We start from the raw sequence: 26,410 nt of genomic DNA on the forward strand, positions 1-26,410 counted from the left end.
ATCAGGTCACCCTCAGCATTATTGACACAAAGATTTTTCTTCTGTGTGTTAGGTAAAATATGGTCTATATGGTGCACTCGAAAAGCTGGCCCATAGACCCAGAGGAAATGGCCTGAAATTGTGCCAGGGGAAGTTTAGGTTGCAGATTAGGAATCATTTCCTGACTGCAAGAGTGGCCAGGTATTGGAGCAGGCTGCCCAGGGAGGGGATGGAGTCACCATCCCTGGTGATGTTCAATAAATATGTGGACATGGCACTTTGGGACATGGTTTTAATGGCCATGGTGGTCTTAGGTTGAAGGTTGGTCTCGATCTTGGAGGTCTTTCCCAACCCAAGTGGTTCTGTGATTCTCTGTTCTGCTCTCACACTAGATGTAGTTTCAGTGCTCATATACTTCCTGTGTGCAAAGGCAGAACTGGACAGAGAGGATGTCCTCTTGCTAGCTGCACTGTGGATTCCAGGTCACAGTGCTTGGAGCAGCAAGCAACCATGTGACTCAGTGACCAAAAGGTACAAGATGTTCCCATTTCAAGCTGAACTCACTTGTCAGAACTGAGAATTCCCCACGTTCAGGGCAGTGTGATTTGAGACTCCTGAACCGGTTTTGCTCCTTGTTGTAACATTGAGCTGGCCTCTTCAGGTTGCTCCTGTAAGTAAGCATTACTTAACTGCAAAGAAGAGCTGAAGAAGTGAGCTCTTACACAGCACTCAGCACCAGACAAGACTCATCTTAAGTTGCAGTACCAAGTAGGACACCCGTTGAGAATTGTATTTCCCAAATCATCCAACAAGCAAAGCTAAAAGTCTGAAGCTGTTGCATCACAAACTCATTCTGCTTTCCCCCTTACAAACATGACTGTGTCTTAAATATTTATGACACTGCATCATGCAGTAGTAAATCTTCTTCAGCATGTTTTGCAAAAGGGATGATACCTAAACCGTGTCTGTTCCCTGCAGAGAAGGACTTGGGGGTATTGGTGGATGAGAAGCTGGACATGAGCCAGCAATGTGCACTTGCAGCCCAGAAGGCCAGTTGCATTGTGAGCTGCATCAAAGGAAGCAGGGCCAGCAGGTTGAGAGAGGGGATTCTGCTGCTCTGTTCTGCTCTGGGGAGACCTCACTGGGAGTACAGTGTCCAGCTCTGGTGCTCCCAACACAAGAAGGTCATGAACCTGCTCCAGCAGGTCCAGAGGAGGGCCACAGAGATGATCAGAGGGCTGGAGCACCTCTCCTGTGAAGACAGGCTGAGAGAGTTAGGGATGTTCAACTTGAGGAAGAGAAGGCTCTGGGAGACCTTATAACTGCATTTCAATATCTGAAGGGGACCTACAGGAAGGCTGGGGAGGGACTGTTTAGAAGGGCTTGTGGTGATAGGATGAGGGGCAATGGTATTAAACTGGAGCAGGGAGATTTAGGCTGGACATAAAGAGGAAGTTCTTCATGATGAGAGTGGTGAAATCCTGGAACAGGGTGCCCAGAGATGTGGTTGAGGCCCCATCCTTGGAGGCATCCAAGGTCAAACTTCATGGGTCCCTGGGCAACCTGATCTAGTTGGAGATGTCCTGCTAACTGCAGGAGGGTTGGACAAGATGACCTTTGAAGGTCCTTCCCAACCCAATGCATGCTGTGATTCTAAATGACATGAGCCCTTCTTCTAGTGACCATGACTTTTCAGAAGTCCACAATTTGCTGGTGTGGGGAATGCAGAATAGGTAGACTAAACAGTGCCAGTTCCCTCAGCTGCTCTTCATAAGACTCATTCTCTAGGCCCTTCACCAGCTTAGTTGCCCTTCTTTGCACCTGCTGCAGCATCTCAATGTCCTCCTTGTGCTGAGGTGCCCAAAATTCAACACAGTGCTCGAGGTGTGGCCTCACCAATGCCGAGCAGAGGGAGACAATCACTTCCCCACTCCTGCTGGCCACACTATTGCTGATACAGGCCAGAATGTCATTGGCTTTTTATGCCACCTGGGCACACTGCTAGCTCATATTCAGGTGCTTGCCCATCCTTGTGAACTGCTTTATGCCTGTGAATGCTACACACTGTCTTGTACACACACTAGAGGACTTCAGCTAGTTTGATATCTGGCAAAAAAACCCACCAAAACAAAACCCCAAAGCCAGGCAAGCACAGATGCATCCTAGAGTGTAAAGAACACTGATTTGTACTCTGCTTGGTAGCTTAGTATTAACAGACAGGTGCAGTAAGTAGGCTCCATGATATTCCTTCTTGATTACACCACAGTTACGTGCAATTGGCCTTGCTGTGGCCTTAAGATGTTCTGGTTTAAAAGACAGGTGCATAGATGCATAGAATGGTTTGGGTTGGAAGAGACCTTAAAGATCATCCAGTTCCAACCCCCCTGCCATGGGCAGGGACACCTGCCACTGGACCAAGTTGTTTAAGGCTTTATCTAACCTGATATTATTTATACAAACTGTGTAGGTAACTGTGGCACTGTACAGACAACGGAAAGGGTCCTATCCCAGAAGGCTGTGATATAACCCCAAGAGTTAGATCAGAGTTAAAAGAAGGCTTAATAAAAACCACACAATGCAGTGTAATGAAAAGGAAAATGTTTCCTTGAGTTGTATGTTTAAAGGCAGAGTTTTAAAGGTGCAGCTGGGACTGGTTTCTTAGCAACAGGGCTCATCTGAGCCATGCAAACACTGTCATGTTGGAAAAAAAGAAACCCTCAAGAAGCAGCAAGGCAATATGAAAGGAGCTAGAAACATCAAATTTGGAGGTCTTCCTGCTGTTGCAGAAGTATTTCATCCGTATTGGAAAGCCTTCAGGCAATGACCAAGGTCACTTTGATAAACTGGAATGATCAGAACACAGAACTCATCTTTACTTCTCTTTCTCAATAGGAAAGAATGGCAAAAATAATATTTAAAGATAGATGCATTGGTATTGAAGGGATACCAGAGGTTAGGTTCTGTCTTCCCTCTTTATGGCTGTATTCTACACTGAGGACACAGAAGTCCTGCAGAATGGAGTTCTTGCTCTGTTGTACTCTGTATTGCATCCAGTACATTGCATTCCTGTTTCAGAGGAATGAATCTGTAATGAAGAGAGTTGAATGCAGTAACTTGCCTGTAGCAAAAGCTCCTCCTAAAGCAGTTAATTACCTAGCTGATCCTACTAACAAATCACCTCCTCCTTTGGTGTATTTAGTCAGAAGAGCTTAATGGCAGATGTTCTTTTTATTGGACATGTTAGATGAGATTCAGCTACCTGTGCATCTCAGTTGGGAGCCATTGTAATCTGTGGGGAGGAATTAAGCACTATGAGTGTTTGACTCATCCTCATCTCTTCCCTAAAATAGGTTAAGTGAATCACACTCTCTGGGGGCCTCCATCTCTCTCTTTTTTTTTTTTTTTGATTAATTTTTTTACTGCAAAGGGTAGCTGCCTCAGATCAAGACTCCTCACTTACAGATACCTGAACTTAGGTCAGATGAAAGCTACTCATTAACTGGTTTGCAAAGTAAGGCATTTGCTTTAATAGTTTCAAAACACATCATGCATTGCCCACACAACTTTCTGGATCTCTTCCTGTCCTTACAAGAACTCCTAAGTAGGTCTGACCTCCATACTGCCTACCATGTCTGATGTAATTTGTATATTTTTAAAATTTAGACCTCCTAATCTTTCCCATCAGTCATGGAATCATAGAATGTTAGGGGTTGGAAGGGACCTCCAGATTGTGGCCAGCAGATTGAGGTGATGCTGCCACTCTGCTCTGGTAAGACCTCACTTGGAGTACCGTGTCCAGTAGTGCAGCTCCCAACACAAGAAGAGCATGGACCTGCTGGAGCAGGTCCAGAGGAGGGCCACAGAGATGATCAGAGAGCTGGAGCACCTCTCCTGTGAAGGCAGGCTAAGAGAATTGGGGCTGTTCAGCCTGGAGAAGGGTCTGGGGAGACCTTATAGCTGCATTTCACTCTCTGAAGGGGATCTACAGGAAGGCTGGGGAGGGACTGTTTAGAAGGGCTTGTAGTGATAGGACAAGGGCCAATGGTTTCTAACTGGAGCAGAGGAGATTCAGGCTGAACACAAGGCATAAGTTCTTTACAATGAGGGTGGTAAAATAGTGTAACAGGTTGCCCAGAGATGTGGTTGAGGCATTCAAGGTCAGACTTCATGGCTCCCTAAGCAACCTGATCTGGTTGGAGATGTCCCTGCTCACTGCAAGGGGGTTGGACAAGGTGACCTTCAAGGGTCCCTTCCAACCCAATGCGTTCTGTCATTCTATGAAGTAACAGTGCCTGTTCCATGTCCTTGCTAGAGATACACCACCTATAAACAAGAGGTGGCAGATGTAAACATCTGCAAGTACTTTGGTCCAAAGCCATGGTTAAAGTTAACTTTAGTTTAAAGCTTAAGAAAGCGTTGGTAAACCTTTCCTCTGACTCTGCTGCAGCACAGATACATATTCTGTTCTTTGATTCTGATGGGGGCTTCCAATTTAAACTAAAAAGAGAGAAATTACCAAGCAGCTGGTCATCAGGAGTCCTCAACACAAGAAGGACATTGAAATGGTGGAGCGGGTCCAGAGGAGGCCACAAAGATGATCAGAGGGCTGGAGCAGCTCTCCTACCAGGATAGGTTGCAAGAGTTGGACTACTCATCCTGGAGATCAGAAGGCTCTGGGGAGACCTTATAGCAGCCTTCCAGTACCTGAAAGGGGCCTGCAAGAAAGCTGGGGAGGGACTGTTTGGAAAGGCTTGTAGTGACAGGATGAGGGGCAAATGTTTTAAGCTGGAAGAGGACAGATCTAGACTGGATGTTAGGAAGAAATTCTTTACAGTGAGGGTGGTAAGACACTGGAACAGGTTGCCCAAAGCTGTTGTGGATGCCCTCTCCCTGGAAGTGTTCAAGCCCAGGCTGGACAGAGCATTGAGCAGCCTGACCTAGTGGAAAGGGGGTTGTTAGAACTAGATGACCTTTAAGGTCCCTTCCAACCCAAACCATTCTATGAATCTATCAATCTTCAGCCTCTAAGGCTTCATATAGTTGCACAGCATAAGCACTTGGTAATATGTTATTGGAAGAGTACAAAGCAAGTTGCAAAGGTGAATTAAAAGATTTCTAAGGAGTCCTGGGTTGCCTCTAGTTTCTTGCAGGAGAACACACCAGAACTGCTGGAAGAGCTCCTCAGCCTTCTGTTAACTTTGTGCATAGTGATCCTTCATGACACATGCATTTAGCCAATTTGCTCTACCTACAGCCCAGGCTCAGCCATGATTCTGATTTTGCTCAGCTCAGACACAAGCATCCACTGCTTTTACTGGATGAAGAAATTCCTTTTCTATGAGGACTACTTTCTGGGTGAGCACTGAGGCGGTCTGCATGGCCCTTACAATTCTTATTAATGAGTCTGATCTGTGGATCTCAAACTTGAACTTCAATTCTCCCCTGCTGTGCTGTGTGCCAATTTGCTATTGCCGTTCTCCAGGCCCTCCTCACCAGACCTGTTCTCCAGATCCTTCACCAGCTTTGTTACCCTTCTCTGGACACACTCCAGCACCTCAACATCCTTTTCGCAGTGAGAGGCCCAAAACTGAAGGCAGTATTCAAGGTGTGGCCTCACCAGTGCTGAGTACAGGGACACAATCACTTCCCTACTCCTGCTGGCCACACTAATCCTGATCCAGGCCAGGATGCTGTTGGCCTTCTTGGCCACCTGAGCACACTGCTGACTCGTGTTCAACTGGCTGTTAACCAGGTCCTTTTCTGAGGAGCAGCTTTCCAGCCACTCTGCCCCAAGGCTGGAGTGTTCATGGGGTTGTTGTGACCCAGTGCAGGACCTGGTGCTTGGCTTTGTTAAACCTCATCCAACTGACCTCAGCCCATCGATCCAACCTGTCCAGGTCCCTCTGCAGAGCCTTCCTACCCTCCAGCACATCAACACTCCCACCCAATTTAGTGTCATCTGCAGACCTGCTGAGGGTGTACTCCATTCCCTCATCCAACCCAATGATAAGGATGCTAAAGAGAACTGGCCCCAGTACTGAGCCCTGGGGAACACCACTTGTGACCGTCTGCCACCTGGATTTAACTCCATTCCCCACCACTCTTAGGGCCTAGCCATACAGACAATTTTTTTTTTTACCCAGTGAAGGGTCCAGCCATCCAAGCCATGAGCAGCCAGTTTTCTCCAGGAGGATGCTGTGACATCCTACAGTAGACCCTTCTGCTTAGATCACTGCACTGTCCTGAGACAGAGAAGTGCTTTGCTGTGGCTGGCTTACATGTCCCAGAGTGTTGGTGGTCCTGTTGCAATCTGTCTTCAAGGAAAGTTCAATAAGTTGCTTTGGGATATGGTCCTAAAGCATTGATGCCTTTGGATTTTGTGTGGAACAGAGGGTTTTGTTCTCTAGAAAATACTAATTGTAAAGATTTAAAAGGTAAATTTCATGACTGCCTCTGGTTAAACAGGTGTTCCTTTGAATGACAATAACAGGCTGCTGCTATCAGATTGTTCCTTATAGCAGACTCAGCTAAAAATACATGCTGCTTTTATTTTTTTTTTTATTGGAGGCAGGATAAAAACATGGAAGAGCAGCTCTAATTTATCAGGTTGTTGCTTTTGTACTACTGTACTAGGAATTTTGTAAAATGTGAGGGAAGAAAAACTGCTACCTTTTTAAAAATCACTAAAATGGAAGAAGAATGAATTATTTTAGCAAGAAATGTGGGGTTATTTAATGCTTAAGTGTAGGAAGCTCTAATGACTATAGAAAACACACCTGAGGGATTAGCACAGAAGAGAGTAAGGAATTCCTAAGTAGGAAGGGAACATTGTGGTGTGTAGCACTACATCAACATTAGGAACAATTTTTCCCCAGAAAGGGTTCTCAGGCATTGGAACAGGCTGCCCAGGGAGGTGGTGGAGTCACTGTCCCAGGAAGTATTTTAGAAGGCACACAGATGTGATGCTGAGGGATGTGGTTTAGTGGCAGTGGCTCAGCAGCACTGGTGGGATGAGCTCTAGGTGAGTGGCTGGACTTGATGATCTCAAAGGTCTCCTGCAACCTCAACAGTTCCATGGTTCTATGAACAGTCCACTCTTTCAGAGAGCACAGGGTGGTCTGTTCTTTAAGTTAGGGGGGGGAAGAAGCACAGACTCACCACAGTTCAAGTGAACAGCCTGCTTTCTGCCACCACTCCTTGGCTTTGGATGGGAGAACACATTGCTTTCTGTCATTTGCCTAGGGAGGTGGTGGAAGCCCCATCCCCATGGCCAGGGGGGTGGAACTAGATGATCCCTGAGGTCCCTTCCAACCCTGACAATTCTGTGATTCTGGTGGTTGGAACTGCAGATGTCTACATGTGCAAGAAATTACCTGGCTTATTCATTAGTGTTAAAAAAATAACCACAGAATGTTAGGGGTTGGAAGGGAGCTCTACAGATCACCGAGTCCAACCCTCCTGCCAAAGCAGTTTCACCTAGGCCAGGCCACACAGGAACACATCCAGGCAGGTTCTGAAAGTCTCCAGAGGAGACTCCACAATCTCTCTGGGCAGCCTCTTCCAGAGCTCTGTCTCTCTCACCATAAAGAAATGTCTCCTCATGTTGAGGTTGAACCTCCTGTGTTCCAGCTTATACCAGTTGCTTCTTGTCTTAGTCCTGGGCACCACTGAAAAGAGACTTTCACCTTCTTCTTGACCCCCACCCCTCAGATATTTATAGACATTAGTAGATTAAACAGCCCCAGGTCTCTCAGGCTTTCTTTATAGGAGAGATGTTCAAGACTTTATCCACTGGCAGGACTCTGCACTTGTCCTTACTGACCTTTTTATAAAATAAAAATGCCACAATAGTGATTTACCCTTTGTAAATTCCTAAGAATAGAGACATTTATTAATTACTGACCAAAACTGTTGTTGCAGCAGGTTACTTTGGTGTCACACAGATCCTTAATTCAAGGGTAGCAGGGTTATGTTTATACTATGTACAAATAATAACAACAGATGTTCAGATGGTCAACAGATGCTCCAAAAGGAAAGTCCTAAGAGTGGAAAGCATTTGATGTGGTGTCTAAAGAGAACTCTGGATGGAGAGTAGGCTGTAGAGATTTGATTGAGTATAAGGAAAGAAAAACATTGAATTTTATGAGAGAGAAAAAAGGAATTGTGTTTAGGGTGCATTCTGAATGCTTGGAATTAGATATGTAATTCTCCTACTTTTATCTTCACTTGCAAGCCTGATTGATGGAAAGGTGGTGGTTGGCAGTGTCATCAGTGAAAAACATTCATTATGCAATGAAATGGAGTTTGACTTTGCTGTCTTTGAGCTAAGAAAAGAGGCTGCTCGAGCTGAGATACCAAAGACTGGGCAGAACACAGGAGAAGTGCACTAAAGAGATGCAGGAGTCTGAGTCACTGCCATGGAGATGGCACATGAATCTCATCTCCATGTTGGGACTTGCTTTACCAGCCTCACACAGCACAGTGGGCATATAATCATCATAGAAGAGTAGGATGGTTTGGGTTGGAAGGGACCTTAAAGATCATCTAGTTCCACCTGCCCTCACCATGGGCACCTTCTGCTGGCCCAGGTTGCTCAAGGCCCTGTCCAACCTGGCCTTGATCACTTCCAGGGAGGGGACATCAACAACCTCTCTGGGTAACCTGTTCCAGTGTCTCACCACCCTCATTGGAAAGAATTTCTTTCTAATATCCAGTCTAAATCTCCTCTCTTCCAGGTTCATTCCCCTCTTCTCCTGTCACTAGAAACCATTCTAAAAAGTCCCTCCCCAGCTTTCTTGTAGGCCCTCTTCAGGCACTGGAAGGCTGCTATGGTTGCCATTGCCTGTTCAGATTATTTAAAAGAACTCTTGTTACTGTTTGCACTTCTGAGTTGCTGCCAAGATCAGGTCAGACCCTATGAGCCAAACTAATCCCGAGTGTAACTCTGTGGCAGTCAGTGGATTTAGATCAAAGATGAATCTGGGCCCAATATAGATGTGGTTTTTGGCAGTAGGAAAAGAACACTGACATAGGAAAGAGTAAAAGTTAAATGGATGTTCCCTCAGCTGAGCTTACCTCTCAAGAAGTGTTCTCCCTCTACATCCACCCCTCTTTGCCAAGCAGATGCATTCCTCTGCTTTCCCTGCTGCAGAGACCTGTGCCAGGGGAGCCATGCAAGGTACACATAGTGGTCCTCAGTGCTCAGTGGGAGGTTATAGAGCTTTTTGAGCTGCTCCAGAGACAGTACATAACACCAATTTCCAAGAAGATATGGCAGGAGTAGCTTTGGGGATATTCACAAACGGCAAAATAAGCTCTTTGGGACAGGGAGAATCTTCTGGGGTTCATACATTATCTGCCACAAGGAGATGCTGGTCCTGACTGGCATAGAATCATTTCAGTTGGAAAAGACCTCTAAGATCATCAAGTCCAACAGTCAACCTAAGACCACCATGGCCACTAAAAACCATGTCCCAAAGTGCCACGTCCACACATTTCTTGAACACTGCCAGGGATGGTGACTCTACCACCTCCCTGAGCAGCCTGTTCCAATGCCTGAGCACTCTTGCAGGAAAGAAATGTTTCCTATTATCCAACCTAAACCTCCCTTGACACATGCAGGTAGCAAACACGAATTGCCTTTCCTCTGCAGGACTGGAAGTCTGTGTAGAGAACACCATGGAAAACTAGGTAAAAACCGAGGATTGTGAATTCCAGTTTGCCAGACTGGAGGACACACAGAAGCAGAGAAACAACATCTTTGTTCAGGCTGTGAGGCCTTGTGTTGCAATGTCAGTGTTGGTCCCCTGCTCCCAGTCCTATAGTTTCTCCATAAAGCAGGGGAGTACCTTTAAAAGTCTGAATCTCAGCTGCACCCTTTAACGTTTAAAGAAGTGCTTCCAGCACTTCTAGATCACACTAGAGCAGGTTGCTCACAGCCACATCCAGATTGGCCTTAAAAACTTCCAGGGATGAGGCTTCTACCACCTCCCTGGGCAACCTGTTCCAGTGTCTCACCACCCTCATGGGGAAAAACTTCTTCCTAACATCCAATCTGAATCTACCCACTTCTACTCTTGCTCCATTCCCCCTAGTCCTATCACTACCTGACACCCTCAAAAGTCCCTCCCCAGCTTTCCTGTAGGCCCCCTTCAGATACTGGAAGGCCACAATAAGGTTTCCTCAGAGCCCTCTCCTCTCCAGAGTGAACAGCCCCAGCTCTCTCAGTCTGTCTCCATAGCAGAGGAGCTCCTTTCAATAGGTTTCAGTAGGTTGTCCAGGGGGGTAGTGGAATCACCATCCCTGGAGATGTTCAAGAAACATGTGGACATGGCACTCTGGGACAGGGTTTAATGGCCATGGTGATCCTAGGTTGACTGTTGGACTTGATTTTGGAGATGTTTTCCAACTGAAATGGTTCTATGATTGTATGATTCAAAGAAAGGTGGCACAAAGTGGTGTTTCCCCTGGGTACAAAGGCATCTCCTCCCCTGAAAGGCTGGCTCAGATGTTTGATGCATGTGCTCAGGGGGTGCAGTGTCAGAGTTTGGGGGGGTAGGGGGAGGAGGTGCTGCTGACTTGAGTTCACCCATTTGGGCATGAGCAGCAACTCACAAGCACAGTGTCTGCTCGAGTGAACTGACTGCTATGAGAATAGTTGCACCAGATGTTTAGGAAGCAGAACAGCTCTTCAGAAATAAGTTGGGGGGGGAAATTAAAAAAAAAAAATTAATAATCATGAGCTGTTAGTCATATAATGGCAGAAGGACATGGCCCTGGGGAAAAAAACCAGAGTGATCAGCTAAGCCTTGCACAGAGCAGCTGAAGTTACTGAAATAGAATAGCTGAGGCTGGAAGAGACTTCTGAATCACAGAATCAACCAGGTTGGAAGAGACCTCCAAGAAGCCTTCCTCCAAATGGGTGCAGCTAGAGCAAGTTGCTCAGTTGACCACAAAGACACAGGCTACCTGCTGATGCAGCTAGAGTGCAGTAAGCTCCATCACCTCCACGTGTTCTCCACCCTAACAAGAAATCTTCCTTTTAGAAAGCCATGCTAGATGGGCTGAATTCATTTCTCTTGGCTGGTGCTCATGTTCACAGAATCTGTAGTCATCTGGAGCCTGCTCTATTTATGGAGCCTGCACTGGGGTGATGTCAGGCATGTGGTATCACAGCTCATTTCTCCACTGCCAACACAAACTTGCTTTTCTTGGCCTGCCTGATACCCTTCCATGGGGAGCCAAAGAGGCTCTGGAAGACTCCAGATCTTCTCCTCATCTTCCCCACAGGAGCAAGACTGTAGACAGGAGGTCATGTGCAGAGGCTCACTCTGACTATGTGCTTCACCTCTACAATTACAGCTCCTGCTCTCCTCACTGAAAACAGTGTGGGTTGGTTGCAGCCCAGCTCCATGTGGATCCTTGTCTCCACATCCCACACTGCTCATCTACAGAATTGGTCATGTTTGAGTCTGCTGTTCAGGGATGTTGAGTGTGGGAAATTTCAGTTTAAATGGATAAAAATTAAGCTGCAGAAAATGTTCCCAGTGGTTTTGCTGAATAAGACAAGACACTTTTATATTCTCCATTAAGTAAACTATCATGAAATGAGATTCTTATCTGTCTGAATCACCTGAAGATACCAAAGCCAAACTTAATTTCCTAAGTATTTCAGATGTTATGAGTAAACCAGCAACTCTGCAGTGGCTTTTACTAGGTAAAGTGCTTTACTTTTCATCTAAGTATAGTGCTTTTGTGAAAACTGGCTTTTAAAAGCAAGGCCTCATCTCTCTTTGACTTAAGAGTAGCACTGAAGGGAACAACAAAGATGTTAGGATCATGAAAGATGGTAAATTTCCTGCTATGGCTAAGTAGAAAAGACACTTGAAAACTGTAATCTTAACACAGAATGGTAGAGGTTGCAAGGGACCCATTCTATGATCCATGGAGAAGGACCTGGTGTCCTGGTGGACAAGTTATCCATGGGACAGCAATGTGCCCTTGTGGCCAAGAAGGCCAATGGGATCCTGGGGTGCATTGAGGGGAGTGTGTCCAGCAGACTGAGGGAGGTTCTCCTCCCCCTCTACTCTGCCCTGGTGAGACCTCACCTGGAATAATGCATCCAGTTGCAGGCTCCCCAGTTCAGGAGGGACAGGGATCTACTTGAGAGAGTCCAACAGTGGGCTATGAGGATGATTAAGGGACTGGAGCATTGCGTTATGGGGAAAGGCTGAGAGACCTGGGGCTGGTTAGCCTGGAGAAGAGAAGACTGAAAGAGGATCTAATAAATGTTTATAAATATCTGAGGGCTGGGTGTCAGGAAGGAAAGCACAGCCTCTGCTCAGTTGTGCCTGTGATAGGACAAGGGGCAATGGATGTAAACTACAGCACAGGATCACACTACTGCATGGGTCATAGAGCGCTGGAACAGGCTGCCCAGAGAAGTTGTGGAGTCTCCTTTGGAGACTTTCAAGACCCATCTGGATGCATTCCTGTGTGACCTGTGCTGGATTCTATGGTCCTGCTCTGGCAGGGGTGTGGGACTCTATCTCCAAAGGTCCCTTCCATCCCCTAACATCCTGTGATCTTCAGGTATCTAGTCCAACCACCTTGCTTAAGTAGGCTTGCCTAGATCAGGTGGGGTTTGATAGTGTGTAGAGAAAGAGACTCCACAATCTCTCTGGGTAGGCTGTGCCAGTGCTCCACCACACCTCCTGCATCCTAGTTTATACCTGTTGCCCCTTGTCCTATCACAAAGCACCACTGAAAAGAGCCAAGCCCCACTACCTTGACATGCACTTTTTAGACACTGATAAGCATTGATGAGATCCTCTGTCTGTCTTCTCTGTTCCAAGTTAAGCAGCCCCAGGTCTCTCTGGCTCTCTGCCTGAGAAGCTTGGGTTCCCTCATCTTTGTGGCCTTCTGCTGGACCCTGTCCCTCTTGAACTAGGGAGCCCAAAATTGGACACAAGGCTCCCAAGTGTGGCCTCACCAGGGCAGAGTAGAGGAGGACCACCTCCCTTGACCTGCTGGCCACACTCATCTTAACACACCCCAGGATACTGTTGGCCTTCTTCACCACGAGGGCATATTGCTGGCTCATGGTGAACTTGTTGTCCATCAGGACCCCCAGGTCCTTCCCCACAGAACTGCTTTTCAGCAGGCCAGCCCCTAGCCTGTACTGGTAAATCTTGTAGTGCTGGAGTACCACTAATAAAGTTACAGGTTCAGGATGATTTAGCAAGTGGCTGTAAAGTCAGGACTGAGTTCTGGTCTCCCCAGTCACATTCCAGACTCCCCAGTGCAGCACCACACCTTCAAGCTATGCTGTGTAACTCTATCATGTCCCCTTTAATTCCCTGCTTGAGATGCTTTGGCTCATAAAATGCATGCACTGAGTTTTCTAGATTAAAAAAAGGTCATTTTGTTATTCTCTTGGATGCTTATCACTGCAGATCTCTGAACATTTCTGTCACAGTTCTATTTTACATCCCGACACTTAAAAGATAGCTTTGTCCTCTGGGGTGATTTTGGACTTTATTACACTTTCATTTCAGTTGTCTTGATCTGTAGCAAAACCTCTAATTGCTCTGCATCCCCATCTTAACTCTCTAATAAGATTAATTCTGTCCTGTGTCTTGGTAGTCTCTAATTAACGTGATTTGTCTTCACAGTTAAGGACTCCAGGGTATCACAGCAAGCTCAGACTCACTGCTCAGTGAATCTTAGGAGTAGTTAATCTATCCTTCCACAAGCAGAGCTAATGTGGTTATGCAGCTTCAAAAGGCTAAATGCATTGCAAGACAATGATGAGAAACACAGATGAGGAGGCAGCACAGCTGCAGACCTCACCCTGAGCTGTGGCTGCTTGGCCAAACGCAGAGAGGGCAGGAGAGAGAGACCTTAACACTGCCCTTAGCCTGCTGCTTTCCTTCTGCTGAATTAGAGCACCCTGAGATGGGCAGTAATGGCACTTAATTAACCTGTGGGAGGGCAGAGGCAGGAAAACAAATGTGGTTTTGATCTGGCTTCACAAAGTAAAACAGAGTGCCATTCTGAGCCCTTGCACTAACATGGAAGTAGGTACTGGAAGGTCAGGCCTGCCCACCTCCAGCTTTGTGCCTGACAGAGAGGAGCTTGCCTGATACACACAACCAAGAATATAGAATCACAGAATTCAGTTGGAAAAGACCTTTAAGTTCATCAAGTCCAATCATCAAACTAACACCACCATGGCCATTAAACCATGTCCAAAGTGCCATGTCCACACATTTCTTCAATGCCTCCAGGGATGGTGACTCCACCACCTCCCAGGGCAACCTCTTCTCATTCCTGACCACTCTTGCAGCAAATACATTTTTCCCAATATCCAACCTAAACCTCCCCTGGCACAATTTCAGACCATTTCCTCTCATTCTGTCACCTGATACTAGGGAGAGGAGACCAATCCCTACTTCTGTTCATCACTGTATAATTGGCAAGAACTTTTGTGAAGGCTCTTGAGAATCATAGAATCAACAAGGTTGGAAAAGACCTCAGGGATCATCAAGTCCAACCTATCACCCAGCACCTCTAACTAAACCATGGCTTCAAGTGCCACATCCAGTCCTTTTTTGAACACCTCCAGGGATGGTGGCTCCACCACCTCCCCTGGGCAGCACATTCCAAAGGCAGATCACTCTCTCTGTGAAGAACTTTCTTCTCACCTCCAGCCTAAACCTCCCCTGGTGCAGCTTGAGACTGTGTCCTCTTGTTCTGGTGCTGGTTGCCTGGGAGAAGAGACCAACCCCCTCCTGGCTACAACCTCCCTTCAGGTAGCTGTAGACAGCAATGAGGTCTCCCCTGAGCCTCCTCTTCTCCAGGCTGAACACCCCCAGCTCCCTCAGCCTCTCCTCACAGGGCTGTGCTCCTGACCCCTCACCAGCCTCATTGCCCTTCTCTGGACGTGTTCAATCTGTAGCCTTTTCCTCATTCTATTTCCACTGTGAACACAGCTCTTGTTTCCATCAGTGTTTAGGAACTGGAGGTATCAAAACGCTATAAAGCTTTCCTTACAGGTGGTCTCAGGGCCATTCTGAAATGAGGAGGGGCTCTCTCCAGACATTCTGCTCTTGAAGCTTCCAGGCTTGTAAAGTCTGGATGAAAAGTCACATCCAAATTATTACAGTATCAGTAGCATAAGATAGAATGGCTCAAAGTCTGGGTGTAGATCAAGAAAAGACACAACTGATTTCTGGAGGTAATTCTTCTGGAGAAGAGGAGGCTCAGGGCAGACCTCATTGCTGTCTACAACTGGCTGAAGGGAGGTTGTAGCCAGGTGGGGGTTGGTCTCTTCTCCCAGGCAACCAGTGACAGAACAAGAGGACACAATCTCAAGCTGCACCAGGGGAGGCTTAGGATGGGTGTTAGGAAGAAATTCTTTACAGAAAGATAGATTGGCCATTGGAATGGGCTGCCCAGGGAGGTGGTGGAGTCACCATCCCCAGAGGTGTTTAAAATAAGACTGGATGAGGCACTCAGTGCCATGGTTTAGTTGATGGGATGGTGTTGGGTGATAGGTTGGACTTGATGATCTCGAAGGTGTTTTCCAACCTGGTTAATTCTGTGATTCTGTAATTGTGAGTCAGGATCACAGTCTTAAAAACAAGAGAGGTTTTAGCAGAAGGCTGTTTCTGTCTCCTTGGCTCTTCTGTCACTTGGATCCTGAGCTTCTGCAGCAGGTGGGAGCAGAACAACCTGGGACTAGGATTACCATGGCAAAGCAGAAACATCCTAGGGTGGTGTTCTTGGGTAGCTGGTGGTAAAGGCGAGAAGCATGAGATGAGGGACAAGCACCTGGTTTAATAGCAGACAGTATGAATCCAGGAAGTCTGTATGGCAGGAGACAGCAGAGAGAAACCAGCAAGCAGAGCTGTTTCCACAGAAGAGAGTTTCAAAGTTGCTGATAAATGAATCAGAGCAGCAGGAACATGCCCCACTTAGGGCAGATGAGTTCCTGACAAAGAGCCCTGTGCTGTACACGATGGTTATGCCTTTTGTTCTCATTTTGTATTTGTTATAATTGGAAGTCAATTACATTCTCTCTCCCAATGATGGCATACTTCATAAGGATGCAAATTCATTTAATTTCTCTCCTCATTCCATTAGCAAATGAAAAAAAAAAAATAAAAAGCATTGAGCAGAAGCAAGGCTGCAGTGTCTTGGTTCCTTTCAGAGCAGCAGAACAAGGGAAATGTCATTTAGCCTCCTGACTCCCCAACAGGCAGGCAGCTTCATAGCAGTCATCTACCTGACAAACTACAGAGTACACCTGGGGAACTGTGTCAGTCAAGCTATGGGCAAGGATCAAGCCAGAGGATGGCTTCTTTACATCCAACAAAGCATCTCTGTGTGCCACTGCACTCAGCAGGACAGTGTTATGCATAGCTATAGAATCATGGAGTGCACTGGGTTGGGAGGGATCTTTAAGGATCATTTAAGTTCAGCCCCCCTACAGTAAGCAGGGCCATCCCCAACTAGATCAGGTTGCTCAGAGCCCCATTAAGCCTAATCTTGAATGTCTCCATGGATGGGGCCTCCACCACCTCCCTGGGCAACCTGTTCCAGTGTTCCACCACTCTCATGTTAAAGAGCTTCTTAATGTCCCTCCTAATTCTGCCCTGCCCTAGTTTCAAACCATTGTCCCTTGTCCTATTGCTAAATGTCCTTTTAAACAGTCCCTCCCCAGCTTTCTTGTAGGCCCCCTTCAAGTACTGGAAGGCTGCTAGAGGGTCTCCCTGGAGCCTTCCCTTCTGCTGGCTGAACAACCTGAGCTCCCTAAGCTTGTCTTTGTAGGACAGGTGAATCTTGGACAGGCAGGATTCTCAGGTGACCCAAACAGGAGCCAGAACAGTTGGAGAAGGAAGATGTCTGTTAGTGAGGTACCAGCACTGCACTGGAAAGAAGCTGGGATTAAGCAACAGCTTGCTGTGGTGTTCAGAGAGCTGACCTGAACATCAGCTAAGGTACTGTGATAAGTGGCAAAGAATTTCTCCTGGTGGCACAATGCTATCTTGGAAGTGCTGCCACAGATCATAGTTCAGGTGTAGATGGGCTTCTCTCAAGCAGTTATTTCCTGTTGAACATGCTCTTATGGCCAAGAAACCAAACGGCATCCTGGGCTGCATTAACGAGAGCGTGGCCAGCAGGTCAAGGAAGGTTCTTCTCCCTCTCTGCTCTGCCCTAGTGAGACCATGTCTTGAGTGTTATGTTCAGTTCTGACCTCCCCAGTTCACAAGGGACAGGGAACTACTGGGGAAGTCCAATGGAGGCTACAAAGGTGCTGAGGGGACTGGAGCATCAATGTGGGGAGGAGAGGTTGAGAGACCTGGGGCTGTTTAGCATGGAGAAGAGAAGTCTGAGAGGAGATCTTATTAATGTTTATAAACAATCTGAAGGGTGGGTGTCAAGAAGGTGTCAGTCTCTTTTCAGTGGTGTCCTGTGACAGGACAAGGGGCAATGGACACAAACTGGAACACAGGAACTTCCACCTCAACAAGAGGAAAAACTTCTTTACTGTGAGGGTGTCAGAGCACTGGAACAGGCTGCCCACAGAGGTTGTGGAGTTTCCTTCTCTGGAGACTTTCAAGACTCACCTGGATGTCTTCCTTTGTTACCTGCCCTAGATGATCCTGCTTTGGCAAGGGGCTGGCCTTGATCTCCAGAGGTTCCTTCCAACCTCTACCATTCTGTGATCCTGTAACTTCAGGCAGTAGGTATTTTTTGGCACACCTGTCCCATCTCCTATGTCTAGGATTCTGTGCAGCAATATTTTTACCCCTTTTACTTCTGGGAGATTACAAGTTCTTTGCAGTGGTTCATACTATCATAAAGCATATTGCAAAATGTCCATGGCAATTCTTGGAACCACACCTTTTATACAAGAGGGAGGGAAAAAATATCACTTCAGGAATCAGGCAGGTAACAACTTGGAAAAGTGATTCAGCAACAGCAAGTCTGAGGTCAGTTCCACCACCAAGGGTTATGCAGTGGGTTCCTGCATCTCCCTTCAGCAGAAATTCTTTCATCTCAAATACTTCAAGCACACCCTTAACTTTAAGCATCAAGTCAACAGAATTAAAGGCTAGGACTATGTTGGAAAACTTCACCCAAGGGCTGTGGAATGTCTGGCAATGGAACAAGCTGTACTGCAATCACACTATTTATGGGTGGCTGCTTGTAAGTGTTCAAAATATTGCAGTGCTGCAGAGTAAAAATAATGCTGATGGCTTAGTGTATAATTAAAGCTTTAGTAAATCATTTCACCTTCCTGCAGGCTCCTCCCCCCCCACCCCTCAAGTCATTTAAGATTTTGCTGGGTATTTTTAGCCTTGGAAGTCTGTTGCAGTCTGAAAGTTTGGAAGTCTGAAAGTTTGTTGCAGTCAAGTTTTAGAGTTTGTGTTAAAAAAACCTCTGCATTTTCAGAAGAGTTAACTTCTTTCCTAAAGCACTAAATGTAAGCAGCAGCTCATTTTGGATGCAGAGGCAGTGCTGTCTTACTTACAGGTGGGCCACTTTCTGTAGGTGCTACATAAACACTGCCAAGCCTGTTCTGACTGCAGCGACACAAACCTGCCTGTAACAGAGATGCAGAGCTCAGGGCTGGGTGGTGATGCACTGAGGCACTGTGAAGAGCTGATGGGTCATGGCCATGCACATACTAGAGAGTGCCCAACAGAGCCTGCAAGGATGGAGAAGGGACTGGAACTTCTCTCTGATGAGCAAAGGCTGAGAGACCTGGGGCTGGTTAGTCTGGAGAAGAGAAACTGAGAGGAAATCCTCTTGATGTTTACAGACACCCGAAGGGTGATGTCCAGAAGAAGGGGACAGTCTTTTCTCCATGGTGTCCTGTGGTAGGACAAGGGGCAATGGATGCAATCTGGAACACAGCAAGTTCCATCTGAACATGAATCACAGAATTAACCAGGTTGGAAAAGACCTTCAAGGTCATCAAGCCCAACCTATCACCCAACACCATCCCATCAGCTAAACCATGGCACTGAGTGCCTCATCCAGTCTTATTTTAAACACCTCCAGGGATGGTGACTCCACCACCTCCCTGGGCAGCCCATTCCAATGGCCAATCTCTCTTTCTGTGAAGAATTTCTTCCTAACACCCAGCCTAAACCTCCCCTGGCACAGCTTGAGACTGTGTCCTCTTGTTCTGTCACTGGTTGCCTGGGAGAAGAGACCAACCCCCACCTGGCTACAACCTCCCTTCAGGTAGTTGTAGACAGCAATGAGGTCTCCCCTGAGCCTCCTCTTCTCCAGGCTAAACACCCCCAGCTCCCTCAGCCTCTCCTCACAGGGCTGTGCTCCAGACCCCTCACCAGCTTTGTTGCCCTTCTCTGGACACGTTCCAGCATCTCAACATCTTTCTTGAATTGAGGGGCCCAGAACTGGACACAGTACTCAAGGTGTGACCTAACCAGTGCTGAGCACAGGGCAGAATGACTTCCCTGCTCCTGCTGGCCACACTATTCCTGATGCAGGCCAGGATGCCATTGGCCTTCTTGGCCACCTGGGCACACTGCTGGCTCCTGTTCAGCCTACTGTCAAGCAGTACCCCCAGGTCCCTTTCTGCCTGGCTGCTCTCCAGCCACTCTGTCCCCAGCCTGTAGCACTGCATGGGGTTTTTGTGGCCAATGTGTAGAACCTGGCACTTAGATGTGTTTTATCTCATGCTGCTGGCCTCTGCCCATCTGTCCAGCCTCTCAAGGTCCCTCTGCAGAGCCCTCCTACCCTCTAACAGATCAACACCTGCCCCCACCTTGGTGTCATCTGCAAACTTACTGATGATGGACTCAATCCCCTTGTCCAGATGATCAATAAAGATATAAAGAAAATGAAGAAAAATTTCTTTCTTGTGAGGGTACTCTGCAACAGGCTGCCCAGAGAGGTTCTGGAGTCTCCTTCTCTGGAGATTTTCAAAACCTACCTAGATGCATACCTGTGTGACCTGCCCAGCTGATCCTTCTTTGGCAGGGGGGTTGGACTCAGTGATACCCAGAGGTCCCTCCTAACCCCTACCATTCTATGATTCCATGACTTGTCCCCCCAGAGAGGCTTCAGTGCCATCCCTGGGCTGCAAAGGGTGTGTGGCAGGGAGGAACATGGGGGCACCACAGCGGATGTGGCTTTGCTTTTTACCATTCAATGATACAATGCTGTGAGACGTGCTGGACGTTTTTCATGTATGTGGAGAAACCAGAAAGCTAATCCTGTGCACAGCCTGCCTTCTGCAGGCTTGGAACAAACCCTGTGGACACAAGACTTGCAACCACCAGTTCTCAGTGACTACATATTTTTGCCCATTGTGAGACCAAAAGGACCAGACAGAGCCAGAATTCACCTTGAGCATCCTTCTGATATGGAAGGGGAAAATAAAAACAATGTGCTGGCAGAAGCTAAACAAAGCATTTTTAATAGCAGGCCACAAAGGGAAATTCATGAGCTACTCTCCATGGCAACATCTAGATTCTGTCACGTTTGCTGCCTCCACTCTCTCCTCCTTCCCTTTCTCTTCCTCCTTCTCCAGTCCTTCAGCTCCCACTGCTCTTGCCTGGGTCCTGCCCACACCACTGTCTACAACCTCCTTCCAGGTAGCTGTAGAGTGAGGCTGATGCTGGCCTCTTCTCTCAAGCACTTAATGAGAGGACAAGAAGAAATGGCCTCCAGCTGCATCAGGGGAGGTTTAGGTTGGATATTAGGAAGGATTTCTTGTCTGAAAGAGTGGTCAAGCATTGGAATAGGCTGCCCAGGGAGGTGGTGGAGTCACCATCCCCAGAGGGGAGTAGATGAGGCACTTCAGGACATGGTCTACTGGTTGTGGAGGTGTTGGGTAGAAGGTTGGAGTTGATGATCTTGGAGGTGTTACTCAACCTTAATGATTCTATGATTCTTTAAGACCTGGCATTTGCAGGCAACCTTTGCAGACAAAAAGGTGTCTGCACATCACTGATGTCCCCCCCTCCTCCAGCCCTTGCAAGTAGTGTTTGTTATGCCTGGCCTGTACTCACAGGATTTAGATTTTCAATTCCAAGAGGTGCCACCTGGGACCAAGCAAGCCTCCTGTTTTCTAAGCTGTGCAATGCTTCTCCTCTTCTTCCCCCTCAAATCATTAAAGCCACCTATCTGCCCTAGTTGTGTGCACCTGTTCTCAGAGGGGCCAAATGGCAACTGGCTTTGCATCTTCTGTTGGTTTTCAGTGCCTCTGGGGAGATTAGGCAAGAATGCACCTCCTGACAAAGGAGCACGTCCAGCCACAGAGCTAGACCTAGTTTAGCTTTCTCAGGAGGAGACACCTTCCAGTCTCTGTACCTCCACTTTTGCTCCAGAGTGGAGATTTGCTGCATGCCCCCTGCCCACAATCACAGCTCTCTAAGGAGGATGGAGAGGCATGGTGGACACCCTGCAAAAGCCGTGGTAGTTCACACACCAGGTACATCAGGTGCTCTTTGGAACCAGACTTTTCTGTTCAGAGCACTGCAGGAAGCTTAGAAAGAAAGCTCTCATCTCAAAGGGTTTAGGTGGTACACCTGTGCCAGCAGGTTCTCTCTAATGCAGCCTAAGCCCTGCTGAGTTCCAGTGAGGGGAAAACTGGGGAGGACTATCCCTGGCCAGAATGATTCCAGGAGGTTTTACTATGTGTCTGTTGTCTCAAACACAGACACCAACAGTTCTCTGCTTTAGGAAACCTCAGAACATAATCAGCCTGAATGTTAATGCTTTGCAATTTCATTTTGCTGTGTAGCCCAAGTCTACTCATATAAACAGAAGGGAAAGGTTTTGAGCATCCTCCATCAAGGAAGCTCTCCTTCATTTGGGGGGGACCTCATTGCCCTCTTCAGCTACCTGAAAGGAGACTGAATTGAGGTGGGAGGTCTGTCTCTTCTGACGTGCAACAAGTGACAGGACCAGAGGAAATAGCCTCAAGTTGTGCCAAGGGAGGCTCGGGTTGGACATTAGGAACAATTTCTCCCCAGAAAGGGTTCTCAGGCACTGGAACAGGCTGCCCAGGGAGGTGGTGGAGTCACCATCCCTGGAGGTATTTAAAAGACACATGGATGTGGTGCTTAAGGGCACGTTTTCATGGTGCTGTTTTAGCAGTAGTGGTGGAATTGTGAGCTCTAGGTGAGCAGTTGCACTTGATAACCTCAAAGGTCTCTTCAACCTCAACAGTTCTATGATTCAACAGATGCCAAGAGTCCTTTCTTGGGCAAGTTATAGTAGTTCTTTTTTCCTCATTGTAATCCAAAGGACCACAGCTTAGCACCATGAGTGAAAGCACCACAGAACCAAAACAACTCCTTACACTTCAGACTAGAGCATAAACCCAAATTCAGGACACTCAGGACCCAAAGATGTCTTACCCAGTAGCTACCACATTCACTGCAACACTGAGGAGAGCAGTGGAATCCCTTGTTACTCTGCTCACCCAGTTTTTCTGACTCACAAAAGCAGGAACCTGTACCTCTCATGAATTTTCAGCACGTTGACAACACCTGCCTTCTGTATCTGCCAGCACTGTTTAATGACAGCTAATCATCCTTTTACTGAACACATTCAGAGGTACATCAGACATGTCCCCACACAGAGCACTCCCCTGACACAACACAGCTTCTACAGGTACATCTCACCCACAAAAAGCACACACTCATTAACTGCATCTCCCACCACTGATTCAGCAGCCTTCCCTCTTCCTACAGGGCCTCAAATCTCATTTCCCTCTCTTTCCCAGCTTTGCCTGTGCTTACCTGCAGCTGTGCTCCATGTGCATCATGGCTGTGATGGTCTTAGGTGGATGGTTAGCCTCAGAGATCTCCTCCAGTCAAACCAATTTGCTGCTTCTGTCGTGATGTGGTCCCATTTTTGTCTGTGGGAGCAGGAAAGAAGGCAGCATCCCACTGCCTTATTTACTCCCAGTCCTATAGGGTAGCATCTTATATGACCTCCAGGTTTGTGGGTTTCTCCCACTGCCTCCCTGGCTCCAGGCTTTTGCAGAGGAGAGGCCATGACCAGCTGCTCCACATGCTGCCCCTGATTGTAGTAATTTGGGTGTCAGGTGTTCCTCCACTTGTAACAGGGCAGCTCACCAGCTTACAGAAGAGATGCTTTCTGTTGTGAAGTTTCAGATATCTGCTAGTCAGTGGGAAGCCCACTAACAAGTTGTGCTCAAATTACTTATACTGTGGCCATCAGTGTCTTGTCTTGCTCTGGTTTGCACTGTGGCTCCAATCAGGATCATCACTTCTGATGTTTCTGGGAAGGTGCCATCAGAAGGTTGCTCACAGCCAGGTCCTGTGGAATGTGCCAAGCTCTGTGTTTGGCTGAAGCTCCAGCAGGAGTGCCCAGGGTAGGCTTTCTTGCAAAAACAGGAGAGAAAAGATCCTCCCATGCAGCTTAAGGTCAATACCACAATCACTGCAGCATTCAGGTAGGACACAGGAAACTGCTCAGAAGAGGCTATGGGCTTGACCTCATGTCTTCCTCCACTCCAGATGAGTGCCCAAACAGTAAAAAGCAGAGAGACCTCTCTCCAGGGTGTGAGTTTTTCCTCTAAGAGACAAAAAACCATTCTTCTCCCTTACTGTTGCAGTGTAGTGAGGCCAAGAACCAGCAGGTGATGCTCTTGGGAAGTCCATGGCTGCCAGGGCACTGGAGACTGATCTTGCACAGCAGTGGACCAGAGAGGAGAGAAAGGGGGAAAAATCCCTCATTTCTCTGTCCTACAGTTGTGTTGTCCTACAGATAACATGTCCCCTTCGTGTCCAGTGAGTTAAACTGTTGAAAGCAAAAAGCCTTCCATGTTTACTGGTGTAATCTAAAAATACTGCAGTTCTGCTGAAAGCAAAAGCAAACACAGGCTCCCAGGGGCTTTCTTCCCTCGCTGAACACAGGGCTTGGTGCTCCAGCTGGCTGACACTGCCCCAAGTGAGATGACATGAGTTGAAAGAGCAAACTTCCCATCCTTTCCCAGCCTGGCTGCATATGACACCTCCACCCTCTGTCCCCTAGCTGTCCCAGAAGGGCTAACCTCAGCTCCCAGGTGTCCTTCCCTCCCCAGTCTGCTACTAGCTGATGCCAGGTGGGCTGTATGGCTCAGCCAGGTGATTGCAATGGACCCTAATGGCCCGTGAGGCTAAAAGAACAAACTTGTTAAGTGGTGTAGGACATCACCACCTTCCTTCTGTCCCCAAAGAGGCTGTATTAATTCACTGTTTCTAATAATCCCAGATTTTGCTGTGGTTTGGGTATATATAAGGCAACAAAGATGGTGAAGGGTCTTGAGACCAGCTCTTATGAGGAGCCACTGAGGGAGCTCAGGTTGTTTAATCTGGAGAACAGAAAGCTGAGGGGAGACCTTCTCACTCTCTACAGCTATGTGAAAGGAGGCTGTAGAGAGGTGGGGGTCAGTCTGTTCAACCAAGCAGCAAGTGACAGGACAAGAGGGAATGACCTCAGGTTGCACCAAAGGAGGTTTAGGTTGGAGATTAGGAAAGATTTCTTCCCTGCCAGAGTGGTCAGGCATTGGAACTGGCTGCCCAGGGAGATGTTAAAGAAACGTGTGGCACTTAGGGACATGGTATAATGGCCATGGTGGTGTTAGGCTGATGGTTGGACTCAATGATCTTGGAAATCTTTTCTAATCTAGGCAATTGTGTGATTTTTTTTTCATTGGGAAGCTAAAGACAAAGCTTGATATGATAACCTGGTGTTACACTGGCATAGCTGCAGAGGCTTTTCGTTTGTGTCTGCTTGCGAAGTTAGCAGTTTGTGTTCCCTGGTCACACTCACAGCCTGAAACCTTTCTGAGCAGCTGATTCATTTGGCCAACATCACCCCAAGCTGCAGTCTGTGTGCCAAGTTTATGATTGCTAGGCTATAGGGCATTCAAATGTCTAAACAGTCAGGAAGGAAAATGGTTTGAGGTCCCAGCTCTGGTGCAGCCAGGTGATAGCAGCAGATAGAACTTGTTTGCCTTTCTCCTCCTCCTTTCTACCTCTCTACTTCCAGATGCAAACACTTCCATATTTGGCAATGTGTGACTACAGTGGCTTCTTAAGGGGAAAATATCTGCTTTGGCAAGTACAGTTAAGGCTTTCTTCTGCTTCACCTTTTGAAGCATATGTGGACTAGAGGGAAAATAATTCCATATGAAAATGCGCCAGGGGAAGTTTAGGTTGGACATTAGGAAAAAATTTCTTTCCTGCAAGAGTGGTCAGGCATTGGACCAGGCTGCCCAGGGAGGCAGTGGAGTCATCATCCCTGGAGGTGTTCAAGAAATGTGTGGCCATGGCACTTCAGGATGTGGTTTAATGGCCATGGTGGTGTTAGGCTGATGGTTGGACTCAATGAACTTGGAGGTTTTTTCCAACTGAAACAATTGAATGATTCTACAATCTTATGCCTGCTGGCATGTCTCAAATCTTGCATTTAAAAATGCCAACAGCTTCCCAAAATTAGCTAATCATAACTAATGAAGAAAGTGCACTGGCAATGGAAAACAAATTGGCTCCTCTGTGTACAAAAGTGGCCTGAAGTGAGAATTGGAAGGGAAGGGTCCTGAGATTTTCATCCTAGTTTCTGCATCAGTTCCTTGAGAGAAGGACACAACTGCTTTGTTCTTTTCTGAATAGGACTAGACATTAGCTTAGTCACTTTGGTGTCCAGGCCATTATTTAGCTAACTCAGCACCTCACTCTGATGATGTAAAAATACCTTAAAAGCTTCACTGGAAGGATTTGAAACTGTAGCTTAAGAATTGGTGCTCATTTACAACAATTTTTTTGTCACACATCTCAGAAAAGTTAAAGGGTAAGGCAAGAGGGAAATACTTTCATTCGAAGATGAATCACAGAGTGCCAGGTTGGAAGGAACCCCAAGGATCATCTGGTCCAACCTTTCTAGGTAATAGTGTAGTTGAAATGAGATGGCCCAGCACTCTGCAGGATGAGTCTTAAAACTGTCCAATGCAGGGGAAGAGACAGGCACTTCCATTTGGCAAGATTTTGCATTCTGGACGGAAAAGCTAAGCCCTCAGTCTCTGATCTTGCCTCAATCCGCATTTAGTCTCCGAGAGTGCTGTGGTGGAACTTTGCAGACAACAGTTTCAGGAAGCACAAAGGAATATTCCAGGCTTCCTTCTACCTTGGAGACACTATAAAGGGAAAAAACAGTATAAAATCATAGGTTTATAGCATCATTAAGGTTGGAAAAGACCTCTAAGATCATTGTATCCAACCATCAACCCTAAAACATGTCCTGAAGTGCCCTATCTACATGGTTTTTTGAACACCTTCAGGGCTGGTGACTCCTGGGCAGCCTTTTCCAATGCCTGACCACTCCTTCAGTAAGGAAATCTTTCCTAATATCCAATCTAAACCTCCCTTGG

At 47.1% G+C, this 26,410-nt stretch overlaps 1 protein-coding gene across 1 annotated transcript in view; it reads left to right on the plus strand.

The window, feature by feature from the left end:
• STUM (stum, mechanosensory transduction mediator homolog) overlaps window positions 1-26,410 on the plus strand; it is a 77,219-nt gene that overhangs the window by 19,027 nt on the left and 31,782 nt on the right. The window lies entirely within an intron of this gene.

The sequence above is a fragment of the Indicator indicator genome, chromosome 2, assembly GCF_027791375.1.
Source record: "Indicator indicator isolate 239-I01 chromosome 2, UM_Iind_1.1, whole genome shotgun sequence".
Lineage (NCBI taxonomy): Eukaryota > Metazoa > Chordata > Aves > Piciformes > Indicatoridae > Indicator > Indicator indicator.